The 17547-nt window shown below is 39.4% G+C and overlaps 2 protein-coding genes and 1 pseudogene across 5 annotated transcripts in view; all 3 read right to left on the minus strand.

The window, feature by feature from the left end:
• Positions 1–13851, minus strand: part of LOC144654279 (uncharacterized) — a 38366-nt gene extending 24515 nt beyond the window's left edge. Inside the window, exon 1 of the mRNA XM_078514371.1 lies at positions 12771–13851. The gene's annotated coding sequence lies outside the window, so the exon portion shown is untranslated. The remainder of the gene's footprint in view (positions 1–12770) is intronic.
• LOC144654284 (uncharacterized) overlaps positions 1–17547 on the minus strand; it is a 115698-nt gene that overhangs the window by 66051 nt on the left and 32100 nt on the right. The gene's annotated exons all lie outside the window — the stretch shown is intronic.
• LOC144654482 (uncharacterized) overlaps positions 14139–17547 on the minus strand; it is a 48464-nt pseudogene continuing 45055 nt past the window's right edge. The window contains exon 4 of the transcript XR_013570909.1: positions 14139–16277. The product of XR_013570909.1 is annotated as an uncharacterized LOC144654482 (transcript). The remainder of the gene's footprint in view (positions 16278–17547) is intronic.

Below are 17547 nucleotides of genomic sequence, written 5' to 3' on the forward strand. Positions count from 1 at the left end.
GCTTAATGGCAGAATATAACAATACCTAAAAGAAGGATTGACATAATAATCTATTAAAAACCACCACACTAGCTCTAATTAATGGCCCTGTTTATAAAAAGAATTTATAAAAAATTCTGTCTTATTTAATGGATCTCATCAAATATAATAATATTAGCCTCTTTCGTTTATACACTCAGTGTAGTGACCCTTCCTTCCTACAATGGGATATTTAGCTTTTCTTCTTGGAGATTTCTTGTTAACTTACTTGTATAGAAAAAACATTGCCATTGCAAAGATACACATTCAACACTGTCATAGTGATAGTCAATGTAAGTTTGCATACACAGCTGCATACAGTGTCTAAAATGGCATGAATTACAAGTAGAGCGAACAATTGTGTTTTGTAAAATTACTAAAAATAATTAACTAAGATAGTTTTATGTGGAAATAAACTGAGTTTTTTTTTTGTTTCTGCTAAGGTGTGGTAAAAACGTGTCAACGCAAGAAATTCGCAACGTAACGATCTCTTAGCGTATTCGTCCACGACCCTAAAATAGTTCGTTCAAACGAATTCCAACAGCGAGTAAATAAGAATAAATAGATGAATTAAAAAAACTAAAACACTAAGTTTAGCTGGGAGTTTAAATAAAAACATTAAGTCATTAACAGCTCATGAATTAATCGGAGGCGAAGCGGCCGCAGTTTTTCGTATTATTATCCAACCGCGTAGTACATGTGTAAGCATATAATTACAGATTTTCACAAAAAACATGGACTTAGTGTATTCAGTAAAGTCAAAGTTTGTTACCTCATATTTGAAGTCGGAGAATGCTTGTCAATTCACAGCAATTCAGCAGGACAAAGCTTTCAACCAGCTCATGAATTAATCGGAGGCGAAGCGGCCGCAGTTTTTCGTATTATTATCCAACCGCGTAGTACATGTGTAAGCTATAAATTATAACTTACTCCAGCACCACCGACCTTTGAATTATCTGCGAAGGTCTATTTCAGCCTTTTCCATCCGTGTAGCTATTGACACTTCTTTTTTCCTTCACTTCAGTTAATTGCGTTTAGCTCAATTACTAGAGCTGGTCAGCCGCCGAAACGGTAGAAACTCGCTCGCTCTCCACCTGTGCTTTTTTTTCGGATCTCCCCGTAAGCCCTTATCGTTTGCCATAACTTCCATGATGTGTAAAGCCTTTAGACGGGGTAGACCGAGAAATATTTACGGAGACATTTCTTTTTCCTGCTCGGTTTCTCCTTGTGCTTCGTTCAGCTTTCAAACTGACCGGGTTGTTCACTTTGTCCTTCATGTAAATCTAAATGGACTGACCATGGAAAAGAACTTGCGCCCGCGGACCAATAGCAATGCTATCACTTGGTCAGCGGTCAACTTAAAAAAAACACGCGACCTTGACTTGTTCTAAACCTGAGCCCGCGATATGGTCATGTGATACTGGTCAGCGGATACGTTGTTTTGACAGCTGTCAATTGACCATAAAATGGATGTCCAATATCAAAGATCTTAGTCGATTACCTCACTCATTTCTGGCGAAGGAGGCAGAAGATTGTCTCCCCTCCCCCCTCTGCTTGGGTTGCCTTGGGACTCCCCTCCCCCTCCCCGAGAGTCTGTACGCGCGCGCGGTCGACGGGCGTACGCACCAAATTTTTTCGGCCTCCTGGGTTTACAAAAATTCTCTCGTACCCGCATTACCGATGGTGCTCCGCTCCGCGCGCTGGCGCGCGCTGTAGAGCTCCGCTATAAGCTAACTATTGTGCAAAACCTTACCTTGGAAAGACACTTGCCTACAACAGGCGCAACGATCGGAGATCCGGTGAAAGAAGACTCCATGGAGCTACACGAGAAGATAAGCTGTCTTTAGGCGAACGAAATTATCATTCTAGCGAGTAAAAAGCTTCTTAAAAATGGATTTGTAGACACACTTCGACCCTGCTTAGACCCGTTACAAATCAACCGCTAAAAAGTCAGAGCCAGAGAGGACGCCGGGATTTAGTCATCTTGCGCATGATCGGTTCGGAACCAGTTCTTCCCGGCCGAAGCAGACAGAAAGATAATAGGACGCGATGTTCTTTCCGCATACAATAAATAAACTAGTAATAGTTCTCACTATAAAGCTGCCCCCGCCTTTTTATAATTTGTTTTTTGTCGCCTTTAAGTGCATCTGTCACAGAAAACCGACCATCTATGTATGGAGGTTATGAAATTCGAAATCCTTGATTCCCACTATTTTTTGTGGAATGATAGCATTACATGTGCCGATCACAATGAGCATAAAAGTTTGACTAGCTGCTTTTAATAAGCCAAGAAATTGGGCAGCCTTTTTTCCGTGATCCGAGGACAAAATTTTATCTTCAAAAATAACAAAAATAATGCATATTTTTTTATTTATTTTCATGAAGTGATAAAAAGAAGGCATCCTTCTTTGGCAATATATGGAAAGGGGGTGGTATATGCTCTTAGGCATTACCGTACCCAAATTCGCAAGTAGCCAATCAGAAGCGAGATCTACTGTCCTGATATCCTACGATATCAAGTCACTGACCTGATATGCCCCCATATCACGGTCACTTTGAAGTAAAGTAGTGTTACTGTGTGATGAATTGAAAAGACGTTTTACCAATAGAACAGAACTTCGTAATTTAAATTTAGCGGTGTTAAGCCGTCGTAAAAAGAGAAAAACTTTCCCGCCAAAACTAAACTTGAGCGCGCTTGCCAATTGCGCGATGTTTGCCGACGAGTACTGAGACATTCAGAGTGAAAAAATTGGAGTCGGAATTTCCAAGTTTTTCGCTAAATTTAATTTTGAAATGTAGAGAATGAAACTCTAAACAAACGAGTGGAAAAGGCAGAAGAGGAACTTGGTAAAAGTGTCGAAGACCAAGTCATCACAATTTACAGTACGTACCTTGCAAGCATGGCTTCAACAGAGCGATAAATATAACCGGATTTTTTGCTGAATTTGGGTACGGTAAATACCTAATCGTACCTTTTTGGTACGCTTCGGCTGCATATCAGGCTCGTTTGGTCTCGCCATGGGTATTTTGGCTCGACTGCGTCTCGCCAAAATACGAACCATGGCTCGACCAAACTCGCCTGATATGCAGCCGAAGCGTACCAAAAAGGTACGATTAGGTATAAATATCATTAAAATTGCCTGCCATATCAAGGCAAAATATTCAGGGGTGGTCAAAAGTGAGTATCTATTTTAATTGTCAGACACCAGCATATTTTCACTTTTTTTAAAATGCCACTTCTCCATGCTCCAGCAATTTTGGGCTTCCATTCATATATGGATGTAAAGAAGATGGCCCCAGCTTTAAAAAGCTGTGAAGAACTTATTGGGCAATTGCATATTATGGATCTCATGCGCTGCTTCTTCTACCTCTATTTTGTAAAAAAATGGGTATTTTTAATGTTTTAACAACCTGTTGTCGGTGAGAAGTTTTAAATGAGATTTAAAAAACCATAACGTTTGACAAGACATTTACTGTCACAATCACACTGTTTCATCATTTCTCTTACTTTTTTTGCAAATAACGTTGAAAACCTGAGTGTTTTGAATTGGTAAGGCGAGGGGGAGGGGGTGGGGAGGGGAGGCAGAAAGAGCCTCCTCTTTACTTTCAAAAGTAATTAAGCTATTGCGTAGAAACTTTTTTGGAATGCTAAGCGCCCTAAACCTCGTAGGTTGATTGTGGTAACGTTTTAGCAGTGACGTCATATAACGTCAAAATGACGTCATCAACTTCAAAATCTTCACTTTCAAAATTTAAGATTGTTAGAAAATATCTAGAAATTTGCAAAAATGAATAAAAAATGAAAAATAAGTTTTACGTACAAAAAGCCTGAAATAGTTTTAAAAGAAACTGAAATTAATTTTTAAAATCTTTTGAAGGCGAAAATTAAACCATGAGGGTATGATCGATAGGGTGGGGTCAATATGCGGAAATGTGTTAATGGTTTGGTCATACTTCGTATCTAAAACACTGGACTATTGGAAAATTGAAAAACAATCTGAATAATGGCGAAAATTGACGTCAGCGAGCACAATATGCAACTTTGTTGTCGCCATCGTGCATGTCTTAAATAATACGTACCTAGCTGAACTAAACTCTAAGCTTCTTAGACAGAATGTGGCCAAAATAGTCCAACATCATAGTACTCCATTCCATGTTACTTCCTATTGCAAGTACAACAACTTAAAACATTTGTTAAAGCATCCTTGTACGGGGCTTTACGACGCTTAAAGTTCTCAGTGTCTATGTCAAGTAAGTCGCAAATGTCTTTCAGATCAGCAATACTGAATTTCTTTTCTAGTTTCCCATCTGCAGCTAACTTGCACAGGTTGTAGGACTTGTAGGTGATGGGATGCTCCAAATTCAGGCTGCCAAAAACAACCTTCTTTCTACGTGTGATGTCCTCTTCGCGTTCCTGCATCTGCTCTTCATCCAAAAATTCTTCTTCCTCCTCCAGACTGGCAGCTGCGTTTAAAGAACCGTGTTTCTTTTTTGCTGTTGCAAGACGGGAAAAGTATGATGCAATCTGTTGAGAACTGAGACAGTCACTTCCAACAAATAGACGATTACCCTTAACATCTCGTTCTCTGCTCATTTCCCGAGCAACTTGAGTTGGCGATGCCTTATTTCCTGTTTCCTCGCCAATAAGGAATCTGTCATTAAGATACGCTTTAACGGTTTCAGAAAACCGGGCAGACTTGTGTGTTTTTAATGCCCATCCCATGGTAATATTGTTGACCCCCTGTCCACTCTGCTCAGACTCACATGAAAAGTTAGCGGCGAAAAGTGGCTTTGACAGTTCGTCATTTATCATATCAGCATAGCGACGCCTTATGTGATCAAACTGAGACTCCCTATGTAAGCGACGAACGTGATTACCGAAATCTAGGTGCCTCTGGAGCTCTGTTTCAGTATCGAAAGAGCAGATACACCCGTCAATAGGGCATTCAAATAACGTATCCGTTTCAACTTCTTCAGTACCTGTAGGAGATGCCGTTTCCCCTTCAGTGTGTTTGGAACTCCCTGCCATTGCTCCGCTGGAACGGCATGTTTCCGGAAAGGCCTGTAGTACCTTAACCTTTGGAATTTCAATTGATGGCATATCGTCTTGTAACATGCGTTCTCCTTTTCCAATGTCAAACGCCTTCCAAAAGCGCATGCCACCTTCTTCGTAACGAATGTTGTGAATCTGACTAATTCCTTTTATTTTCACGTTTTTCACGTCAATTTGGCTGGATCGCTGTGGCATTTCTGCGACGCTCACTCGGCATCCCTTCACTCCACCATTACTTTCCAGGGCCTTTTTTAGATCACGCGCTGTCAGAATGTCGGTCTTCGTCTCTGCCACAAAGCGTCTTGCATGTTGCTTCATTGTCGCTGTCTTTCGATCGCATATATCTTTGCCATGTTGAGCTTCGCTGAAATCATAGCCAATGACTCTGATGCCAGTTTCATGACCAATACTGGGGAGGCTTGTCAAAAGATATCCCCCGTTATAACAACCGGCGTTGTCTGATCTTAGATAAACTCCTGTTAGCTCCGGATACAGCTCCTTAAGTGTAAAGAGCGTGTTCTGGGTAATTGAAGCCACTGTGATCTGGTTCTGATCGCAACTGTCGAAGACATGGACAAAAACGTCTACTGATAATGAGCATTCTTGTGTTTTTCGTATCACTGCTGTGACATGCCAGTTGATACCACGCTTTCCATAGAACTCAGCTGATTTTTCCCTGAAGTGCAGTGGCAAAAATTTCATCGCCCAATCTTCCACCAAAAGGGCTTCAGTAGGTTGTAACTGATCAAGGACCTCCTGCTTTCCCTCCTCTTGATTCACACTTCTCAAAATGTGAGCTTTCCATTGTTTTATCTTGTCTTTACTGTCATCCAGCAGGAAACGAAGATCACATATGTCGTCACTAGCCATGGTGCACTGCTCAGAGATCTTTCCTATTTCCTCCTCTAACGACAAAAATAGATCACGTAGTTCCTGGCACCTATCACACTCGAGTAAGTGGCTATGTGTACAGCTCTGCTTCAATTGTTCTTTCTTAGGGTCGCTTAGTGCAAAGAATCGACAATGGTCAGGAGACACAGAGAAATTGTCGCTTGTTGAATCGTTCACGACATGTGTGCTGTAGTCCTGCTTAAGGTAACGTTTGCAAGATAGGGCCAATGAACGCAGCCTGTCAGCCTTACTATCGGGCATTCCTCCGTCATAGAGCTTGCTGATAACTTCTTCTAAATTTTCAAATGCCTCTGATCCGTCCGCAGTGTAGTTGTCCAGACCTTGAAGAGATTTTCTTGTCGATGCGGGGCAGACTTCAAGAATTCTGAAGAAAGTTCTTACACTGGCCGGTTTAAATCCACTTTCGTCACAAATCTTCGTGTACTGGGCGATGATTCGCGCTGGAATCAATTTTCGTATTGGTTTTGGAACCACTAGTTCCACTCCACTTTCAAGTTTAATTTTGGAAGTACCGTATGCTGTGTCTTGCGAAATCATGTCGCTTGTTATAAACCTTAAAAAGTGGTCAACTTTGTTTTCACTGAGGTAGAACCTGTGAATTGGAGCTGTAGGCACTGCAATGCCTGGTCCATGTTCTTTACAATGCTTTCTAGCCTCCTTTATACGGAAATCTGTCAAACCAGGAATAAGGTCTTTCAATTGCTTTCTCGTAAAATTTTGGGCAAATATTGACAGAATTTCTTTTCTCGATTTTGAAGACTGTGCATTGTTATAGGCATCAATGAGATTCCGTAAAGTGCTGTCCGAGAGGGTGTTAAGAGAAAGTTCTTCATCTTCATCGTCGTTATCGTTGTTGCCAAGACCCATTATTGAACTGTTTTTCAAGTAATTCCAAAGCTCTTCACCTTGGCCAGGGGCAATTGATTCCAAAACTGGTCTTACTCCTTGTTTAGCGAACGATGCATAATGATGTTGAGTACGAGGGTGCAAATCGTTCCACTCTTTCATAAGAACAGAATCCAGATGTCTAAATGGCTCACTTATCCCAGTCGCTTCATGTAATTTGTACACATACTGGTTGTAGGCTGTTTTTGCAGTGGCTGGTGTAAGTGGTTGTTTGTAATCTTCGTCGCTTATTAAAGAATCTTCCATACCAGACGGGCTGCTTAACACTTCAGGTGGAATAGGAAACCTTTTACGGGGTGTGATACTCTTAGCTGCAATATTCTCTGAAGATGGCTGCTGTGAAGACTTAAATTGTTTCAGATAACAAGCGTGCTTTTCCCGACACTGACGGCACACACCTATGATATGTATACAAATTACGGGTATAAGATTCATATTTCACATAAACGGATAGATGTCTAAGTTCGTTGACCAAAAACATAAGGGTGGCGGTACATGCGTTGTTTACGCTTCCTTTAATTCCGCGAATGATAGCACACTCTCAATCTAACCTAAATCTACCTTCCCAAAGATCAGAGAAGAAACTGTATAACATCTCCTTTCCTCCATGCAGAATGTCAAGCTAGCATTAAAAAATGCCAGATTGTGAAGAAAATTCGACGATATTGATCTTTTTTACTACGCCTGGTTGGATAGTTAGACCATGTGGTCTTATGTTTGATCCCAGTCCCCTAACAGATAACACAACACGCCTCAACATTGATAAAAGCAGAAATGTTTATACATAGTTAGGGACCCTATTCCCCTTACAAACTCGACACCACCTACTGGCAACTACCGTCATAGCATACAATTATAAAAAAGTAGTACCCCCCCCCCCCCCGCACCTAACCCCAACCCCCTAAAGTGTGTGAAGAATGTATATATATAGGTGAATAAAGACGTTTAGGGAGAGAGCGCGTGTAGTGAGCGAACTGACAATAAATCAGTGTCTGGCAAAAAAGAGAGATTATTTTGTTCTGCTTTCCCCTGCGTTGCTGGCCCGGGGGTTGGGGGGGGGGACTCCCATATCAAAGAGACTGGGATGCTCGTCGTCTCGCCTGCGGGTGTAAATTTCGGATTTTGGACTCTTAGTTTAAAAATGTTTTAAAAAGGTATCTTTTAGGGGTCAAAGAAGCGTGAGTAACGCCCAGATTGGTCTCCTTTCGGGGTTTAATTCAAAATTTCCGAGGAGCATCCCTGTCTGTTTGATATGGGAGTCCCCCCCCCCGGGGGTTGCTGGTTTACCGTATGCAACTTTCAGGCACGGTGGCACGAGGCGAGTTGTCTTGCAACTTGTCTCGCTGCGATAGATTACACGCAAAAATAACTTCCGTGACATCCACTCAAATGGACATGTTTCGGTATACGATGTAGCAAGCCTTGCACGAAAGGAATCAAAGCCTCTTTTAATAACGAGCAACAACGCTGTAACACCTTACACGAGTTTGTAACGCCTCCTGGAACTTGTCGCAAAGGCGCAACAAAAATGCGAGACATGTTGCATGAAACATTGGCAAGTGTAACGGGGCCGAACAAATATACACAGATTAATTACAAGATACTACTTGAAACACTTACGGGATCCAATAATACAGTGTAAACCATACATTAACATGATTTCTTTCGCCATATCCGGTGTGATGTATCTATCAGGAATTGAAACCTTTCGTTTCTGAGTACTTTGAGTATGTTCGGGATGACAGCAAGCGGTTGAAGGTCTCCAGTGTTTGGCAAGCTCAAAGCGATGTGCCGAACATATTGTCAAGACATTTTTTTGCTCATCATTTACATCTTGAATGCCTAAAATAATATCAAGTATGTCTAATTTAATTTTTGTTCAGGGTTCAATTCTAGGAATAAAATAGTCTAAAACTTTAATATTAGGTAATTTGTAAATAGTGATGTTTAATTTATGAGAAGTTCAAGTGCAAAAGTAAGGCAATTCAGTCGGCTTGTTACGTTTAAAACGGTTACCTGCTCTGTTTAGAAGTAAATCTTTTTCCTGAATTTTCCATGTTTCAAGTTGAGCTGTCAAAGTCTCCAGCGAAGTCAGCAGAAGTTCGTCGTTTCCTTCTCTCACTTGTCGATTGCCACAAGGAATTAATTGAGCTTGCCGCTCGCGCAAATGAACAAAACATCTTTTCTTTCCTGCATTCACCGTCAAATCGTTGAAAAATATATAGATCTAAGAAACTTCTTGTGCATATGCTACCTTTCGGTTAGAAAATAACTAACAAACGGATTCAAATAACATTTCCCTTTTATCAATCGTAAAATTTTAGCTGCGAAACGCAAAATCAAGTTCAGCCAATGAGAGGTCTTTGTTCCCACGCTTTACAACCGCGGCTCTCGCGCCGTAATTATATCAATAACTATGTAAACCACTTAAGGAAGATTGTTACATTCCTAGATCTATCCTTAGTACATATGCACAAAATACCGAAAAAGAGCTGAAAATTGTAAAGGATTAATTGAAGGCCGCAGGCATAAATTTCGTGAGGTGAGGTGTCTGTTGAATATTGACTTTATAATTTCGTCGTTTATAAACCCTTTTGAAGACTTTGAATGACACATCCTTAAACGTGCGAAGGACCTTTTTGGCACGCTTATAAAAGTATTGCTAAATAATAAAATAATGTTACTCATCCTTAGGCCTGAATACTCATTATAGCGAAATAAATATATTCCACACGAATGAAACAAACACCGTTTTCTTTAGTGTCACGCAACGCGAAGCTGGCTGAATAGTCTAAAAGTACTTATGAAAAATTCCTAGAAAACAAAATTGCCCGAGCATTTTTATTTTTTATCTTAAAATATAGCTCCTTATCTTTGTCTCGGAGCATTCGTTTTATTAATAGAACGCTGGAATGCATAATTAAAGGATCTTAAAAAACACCACTTTTAAGGCAAAAAACACCAACCAACTAGGACACGTTATTCACGAAGGTTATGAAAATGAAATTCCTCAGATACAAAATAAATTCTTACATAGTCTCATTCAGTTTGCATTATTCTTCACTGCTATTAACTTTATTTTGATTCCTTGCGTCTTGGAGTTGTAAAAAAAATGTTTAAAAATTGTCAATATTTGCTTTTTTGAAGGCGATAAATCGCCTACAGTTTAGGCTTGACCTTTGACCTTCACTTTTTTTGTCATATAAAGGTCTGACAAATTTTAAACTGTGTCACGTTAATGGCCATAAGAAGTACTTCAACCACACCAACTTTCGTCGAAATCGGTTATTTTAATTTTCACGGCTCTGGTCGGCTCACTGTGACAGATGCACTTAATTATTAATGCCGATGGACTGCACAATTAGGCTTCTTTTTTACTGTGTCATGCGGAATTTCTGGTTGTGTGACACCGTTACGTCCTAAAAATATTCACAAGTTCAAGTCGAATTATATTACCTAGCGCGCGTAAATAACACCTAGCGGAAATAACACATAACACATTATTCGTGATGACAAAACACAAGCTTATTCCTGGGCTTATAACATTCAAAATAAACTTACAATAATTTCCAGGCCAAAAGCCTAAAAAATTCCACGAGTAACAAAATATGGCACAAGATTCGAGAAAACAACCCACTCTTTGGATCAAATAATCTGACAGTTTGTTAGCGAAACGAATTACGTTGTACTTTGTACTACATGACAAAGTTCACGCTTTTGTTTATTACTCGTTGTAACTTGTAAGATGTATACGATACAACAAACCTCCGAAAGCAAACCTTACAAATGTAACGCTTGGAACATAGGTAGCCGGCAAGTAGCCAAGAACACGAAACCAATTGCTCGAAATCTTTCGACGTATTACTAACAAACATTTGCTTCAAATATCACTTAACACAACCAAAGCAGAGAAACCGCTCAAACAAATCTGTGAACACGCGTAGGCCAAAACCGGAAAACAAAACGCTGCTAGCAGATGGTGAAGCTCGAAACGCGAAGGTGACCAAACGCGACCTCGTGGTTGCAAGTACCCGACACCACCGTGCGCGCTTGCAAAAATATTACCCGTCACGACTGTGCGCGCCTAGTTTCGTCAAATCGAGAATGCTTCGCCCACTACAGACACATTTCTTACTTTTTCAACAAATATTCATTGTCCTTGTATGTATACACCCGGGGTCTCCTAGTGTGCCTCCTCCAGAGGCCAAAACCCTGCAGAGGCCAAAACCCTGCGGGGGCAATAAATAAATAAATAAATAAATAAATAACTAAATAAAGGAATAAATAAATAAATAAATAAATAAATAAATAAATAAATATTATGATATATATATTATAATGATATTCTTCTGGCCGGCCAAAGTTACAATAAAATATATGGAACAGAACCACGATATAACAATCCTCGATATTACAAAATCCTCGTTTTAACGAACATAATCCAAAGATCCAAACGTAAAATGTACCCCGATATTCATTACATCGAGGTTTTCGATAAAGCGAACTCTCGATATATTGGCATTTCTAAAAGCAATGTGTCACTAAAGCTTATCAAACATATAATTAATTGAAAAATAAATAAGCAGACAAATAAATAAATGAATAAATAACACAGATTTCGACTTGTGTACTTTTACAGAGTACAGAGTCCTGACGTGCACTTTTTCAGATATTATACAGAGCCCTGCTTATTATACCTACTTGTACCTTTTTGGTACGCTTCGGTTGCATATCAGGCGAGTTTGGCAGAGCCATGGTTCGTATTTTGGCGAGACACAGTCGACCAAAATACCCATGGCGAGACCAAACGAGCCTGATATGCAGCTGAAGCGTGCCAAAAAGGTACGATTAGGTATTTACCATAACCAAATTCAGCCAAAATCCGGTTATATTTCTCGCTCTGTTGAAGCTATGCTTGCAAGGTAAGTACGAAAATTGTGTTGACTTGCATTGGTCTTCTACACTTTTGCCAAGTTCGACGTTTGAGTCGGTGTCGCATTTCTGTCGGATAATGCGACAAGACTAGTCGAACACGCGGCAGAAATTCGACAGCCGATTCAGACGTTGAACTTCTTCCGAATCTAATTCGTTTAATTGAATTCGACAGGCAGATATGCGACGTATGAACCAGGCCTAACATGCGTTTCGCAGAACCCTGCCTATGCGCTTTTACATACATTTTACATAGCCCTGCTTATGCGCTTTTACATACATTTTACATAGCCCTGCTTATGCGCTTTTACATACATTTTACATAGCCCTGCCTATGCGCTTTTACATACATTTTACAAAGCCCTCCTTATGCGCTTTTACATACATTTTACAAAGCCCTGCTTGTGCCTGTTACAGACATTATATAAGATTTGAAGCTATTATGCAAACACTCAAATCCTCTGTAAAACGTAGATTTACAGACTTAATAAAGAGATTTTGTCAAGTCTGTAAATTATGGTCAATGCTTCATACTCTGAGCACTAAGAATTCACAGACATTTTATAAATATTTTGTCTTATTACAAAATACAAAAAGTACGCAAAATGTATGTAAAACCATAATTTACAAACATTCTGTTATGACGGTGAAAGAAGACCTTAAAATTTCTTTTTATAGAAAGTCTGTAGAATTTAAATTTACAGAAATTTAACCAAGTCTGTAAAGGGTTCAGTTTTTCCAGTGAAGAAGGAATAATAATTCAATTGAATTGATCAGTATCAAGTTGTGACTTTGACTGATTGCGAAATATGGTAGTTTTGGCCGAAAAATTCCAGAGGAACACATTAGGTGGGTTGGGGAAGCACTGGACTATCCTTCCACTGTACGAGAAAATATTTTTTTTTTAACAACCCTTTTTCCCTGATCAACAAAATTGCTTTATCATTACCTTTATTAATTTTGGTGATGCTCTTTTTCAGATACTCTATTTTGTCCCCAGTGTCTTTCAGTCGTTCAAATACTTGAGGGCCTGAAAGATATTGGAGATGAGGTTGTTTGTGCTAACTGTTTGAGTAACAATTTTACTATTTCGGTAGTGTATTTGGTTGAGTAGACCAAATCAACTCATCGAACTCTCTGTCTCTGGAACCATGGGAGACACAACCTTGTTCCCAGGGCTTTTCCTTTGGTAATTTGGAAGGGGCGAGGGAAAAGCCCTAAGAACGAGGTTGGGAGAAGACAATGCCTTACATAAAAAAGTTCTTTTAAAAAATGAATGTACTCAATTTACTCTTACGACACCTTTACAAGTAATGTTTGGAAGACATGGTGACTGCTAACACATACAAACAGGGCCTTTCTGAAAGGGCACTGATATGAGCTGTTGGCGAGAGAAACGAAAAAAGGGGAAACCAGTTAACCAGTGAACATTTTCATAATTCACTTTAAGAGAACAGTTAACACTTTCCTTATAGATCAAATTTTGCGTTGAACAATATCGTTCACTTTTCTAATGATTGTGTATTTCATCTCTCTTCAGAGGAAGAAGCGTAAATTATAAGGTCTTGTTTATTTGTAGGAAAGTTGTACCCTGTAATCATGGAAGAAAATTGTTGAAACACTCCCAGAAAATAGTCCTTTACTCTATAAACGTGAATTCTCCTATACCTCCTAGTCACATGTCGTCCTCTCCCTCCTTTTCCAATGTTGTAATCAAATAACCATCAGCGAAGCGGTTTTCCACATTGTTTGTGGGGGGAGGGGAGTTCCACGTGTTGCTGCTGTACACAGTCTGACAAACGATGTGGGAACTGGGCAGGAACAAGACACCACTCTTTACCTTGCCCGGGGGGACTCCCATATAAAAGGGACGGGAATGGTCGTCAGAAAATGTGAATTAAATCCCCTAAAGGAGAGCTAGACCAATATAGGCGTTGTTCAAGCTCTTTTGTTGCCTTTTCTGACCAAAGACTTTTTTATACAAAATTGAACATGCTAACATAGAAGTTTAAAATTGTAGCAACTGAACTGATATTATATGAATAACGAATAAAGAAAGAAGACATATTTTGGTGTCTGTTTCAAAACAAACTCTAGTGCATAAGCTTTAGACCATAGCAATTGGTGTTAACGGGGGGGGGAGGGTGGTGGTGGACGTATTACAAGCGAAGCTTGCGATGTATTTTTATTGCAAAGATAAAATATAATCCAATCTTGAAATTTTAGGTGTTCACGTTTTGTAAAAAGAGCGAACTTTTACGGGAGATTAAGTTGTGATCCGTCCCTCTACAGTTAAAAGATCAGAGCACTTCCGGTCTTCTGGTGGCAACTACTTTAATTACTCTTTGACCTTACTTCGTTTTCACACTATTGAATAGTAGCATCTGATAACTGAAAAATTACTGAATTGAGATCTTGCTCGCGCTCTTTTCATTGAGACCAGATTAGAGAAATTTCTGCTTACGTAAGGACCTGCACAGTTTACATTAAGTAGAAGTACGCCGCCTGTGCACAAGAAACGTTTGCATATTTTCTTTAGATCATGAACTAGTGTCGAAATCATGTTCTTTCTAAAATTTTCACTGTCATCCAAATAGTATCTGGTCAAAGCAAAACAACGTGACCAGTATCAACAGATCATTTTTACAAAAAATTAAATCAAATATAAGTTATAGAAAACTTAAACTTAAAGCTGTTAGGCAATCTGTTCAAGCAAAAAGTCTACAAGATGCTTTGAAGAGGAAGGGGTGCTTAACTAGTTAGCTCTAGCTCTACCCGTTTCCATATTTGCAAGTTCATTAAAATGTTAAAATCGGATATTAAACTGAGAACGTATTACCAAAAAAAGCTGTGAATTCAAAACCAATAGCTAAAGGAATTCTGAGAACTTTTAAGTCGTACAATAAGTAAGAAATTCCTGTTACGTTCATCTCGTGGAAACGCGACCGACAAGGTTTTGAGAAAAATTGCTGTTCACTGACATCAACTGATGTTACTTAAAAACAGATCGCCAAATAAAAGTAGCAAAAACTAATTAAACCAACTTAAAATAAAAATTAATTATACCAAAGAATTGAGCAGATCCGACCAGCTTTAGGTCAAGAATGTCAGAACTATAAGGTCTGCACAGTGCTCCCTCACATCAAATAAGGGACAAATAAAAGATAACTTGAACGTTTTTGAATACCTGCTCAGGCGCCTGGCCTGGAATCGAAAAATTATTCGTAGCCTTTCGGGACGACCTCCGATCGCTATCCGAGATTATAAATAGAGTGACTATTCTCAGAGCTCAGAGCGATTTCGAAGATTTTTCGCTTCCAGGTCTCACACCAACTGACCACGAATATTTATTCGGTTCCAGACCTACTTCCAGCAGACCGCGTACATAAAATTCAAATTAGCAGCTGCAAAACAAAAGTCGCTTTTCTATATAACTTTTTTTTTACTTAGAAATGAAAGCTGACTGCAAGCAAATCAGAGTGGAACTAACCGCAAGCACACTGGAGTGCGTGTGTTCCAGTCTTACAAGGGATTTCTTATTTTTGAGTATCTATTCAAGTCACTACCGATTTTATTTAAAGGAGAAGTTCACTCCAGAATGGCGATTTATTTTCTTTACGCCAATAAAGAGTTCACACAAAGATATGTTATTCACCAAAATTTTAGCCTCCAACGTTCGCTATAATCCTACGAAATCTTTCCCAAAACTCGACAAGTGAACGCCGCCATCTTAGAGCTGGTAATTTATGCGTGACGTCAAAGAGCTCAGCCTGAAGTTTGGCGGGAAAATTTTAATAGTCAAAACTCCTTGTTTTTTGTATCTCTTGGAGCTCTGTTTAAGCTAAATGGAGCTGCACAAACAGGCATTTTGACAGACAAAAGCCACTTCGAAGAAAGAAGAAGTTTCGAGTATTTAAATTTTCCCGCCAAACTTCAGGCTGAGCTCTTTGACGTCACGCATACATTACAGCTCCAAGATGGCGGCGTTCAGTTGTCGAGTTTTGGGAAAAATTTCGTAGGGTTATAGCGAACGTTGGAGGCTCAAATTTTGGTGAATAACATTTCTTTGTGTAAACTTTTTATTGACGTAAAGAAAATAGATGGCCATTCTGGAGTAAACTTCTCCTTTAAGAGAATGTATGTGAAGTTGCTTTCCACATCACTCCCCCTGCCCTGATAATAAAAACTTCAAATAGCATCTCATCAATAAAATATATCACAAGTGAAAATTCATTTCGGCAAGTTTAGTTCCAAAACGTAACATCGAATTTTTATAGGTTAATAATTTACAAGTAGCTCGTGGATCTTGAGGCAACAATCATCAGCAAACAAATTATGCCAAAGGTTTGTTGGAAGGATTTGTTTACTTTTGTTCAATGACTAGCAAACTTTAATTTCTTGTCACGTGTTTCATTCATCAAGCTTTAGTTCTCGTGTTAGATCAAAAAGTCTCCATCTGAAAAAAAAAAACGAATAAGAACAAAAAATTAATTGTTCTTGTACAGAGTCAACTGTCATCTTCCAGAGAAACGTGTTTACTATTAAAACGATAACTATTAAAAATAAAAAAATATCTTACATTTATAACCAATACCCACATGTGAATAAATTTTGGATTAAAAAAAAAATAGCGGGATTATATTGGCGTGGGACTTTTCTTTTCAAACGTTTTTGTTATCACATCTGCACGTAAAACTTTCACATTAATGGTTCAGCATAACGATATAAAACACAAAACAAGTTCAGCAGTCGTAACCCACCCTTCTAAACTACACGTAACATTGTTCCCTTTAACCTTTCCGTACATTGCAATCGCTAACAAATTTACATACACTTTCATTTACCCTGCCGCGGAAGGCACCAAATTTCCTTCGCGACTAGCGATGAACCCTCGAAAACGTGATAAGATCATGCTTTAGCGAATTCTAAACCCATACATCCCAGGGAAAAAACCTCTCGTACAAAAAAAAGGTCAGCTTCGAGCCAAAGTGGCGCATACTGCCGGAGCTTATTCCGGTTTCCTTAGCATTAAGCAGCTAGGAGTATTTCTACTCCCCCCTGGATGGGATGCTAGTCCATCGCAGGGAACCCCCCAGCATTATTTCGCCGGTACCCATTTATACACCTGGGTGGAGAGAGGCACTATGAGAGTAAAGTGTCTTGCCCAAGAACACAACACAGTGACCACGACCAGGTCTCGAACCTGGACCGTTCGATCTGGAGTCCAGCGCACTAACCATTAGGCCACCGCGCCTCTCGTACAAAGGGTAACGTTAATTAGACTCTAACGTAAAGTGTCCGGGGAATAGATTATTAACACATAATTTCGTCATAATTCAGTATACTCACTGGTTGGCCGGTAGAGAGCTATCAACAGTACTCGGTAAGGTGCAACACTAAACAATGGCTGTCAGCAGTTTCTGAGTGTTTTTCACCAAACAGTTTCATTCTGATTTCAAGTGCCTGCATAGCTGACACAAGAGCGGACGTGTAGTAGGCATAAATAGATTGTGCTCGGCAACTTTTGAGCAACTTTTAGCGTTTTGAGCAACTTTTTGTAGTAACAGCAACCTAGGGCAACTTTTGCCTTCCTTGGCAACTTTTGAGCAACAAATTGATATAAAACCGATCCAAACCATAAAAGGTCGTTTCATTTCGAAGGATTTTATTAAAACTGGTCTTATCAAAACTGATTTTATTAAAACTAAGGATATACAATAAAATGA

This window comes from Oculina patagonica, chromosome 5, assembly GCF_052425735.1.
Source record: "Oculina patagonica isolate OP01 chromosome 5, crgOcupat, whole genome shotgun sequence".
NCBI lineage: Eukaryota > Metazoa > Cnidaria > Anthozoa > Scleractinia > Oculinidae > Oculina > Oculina patagonica.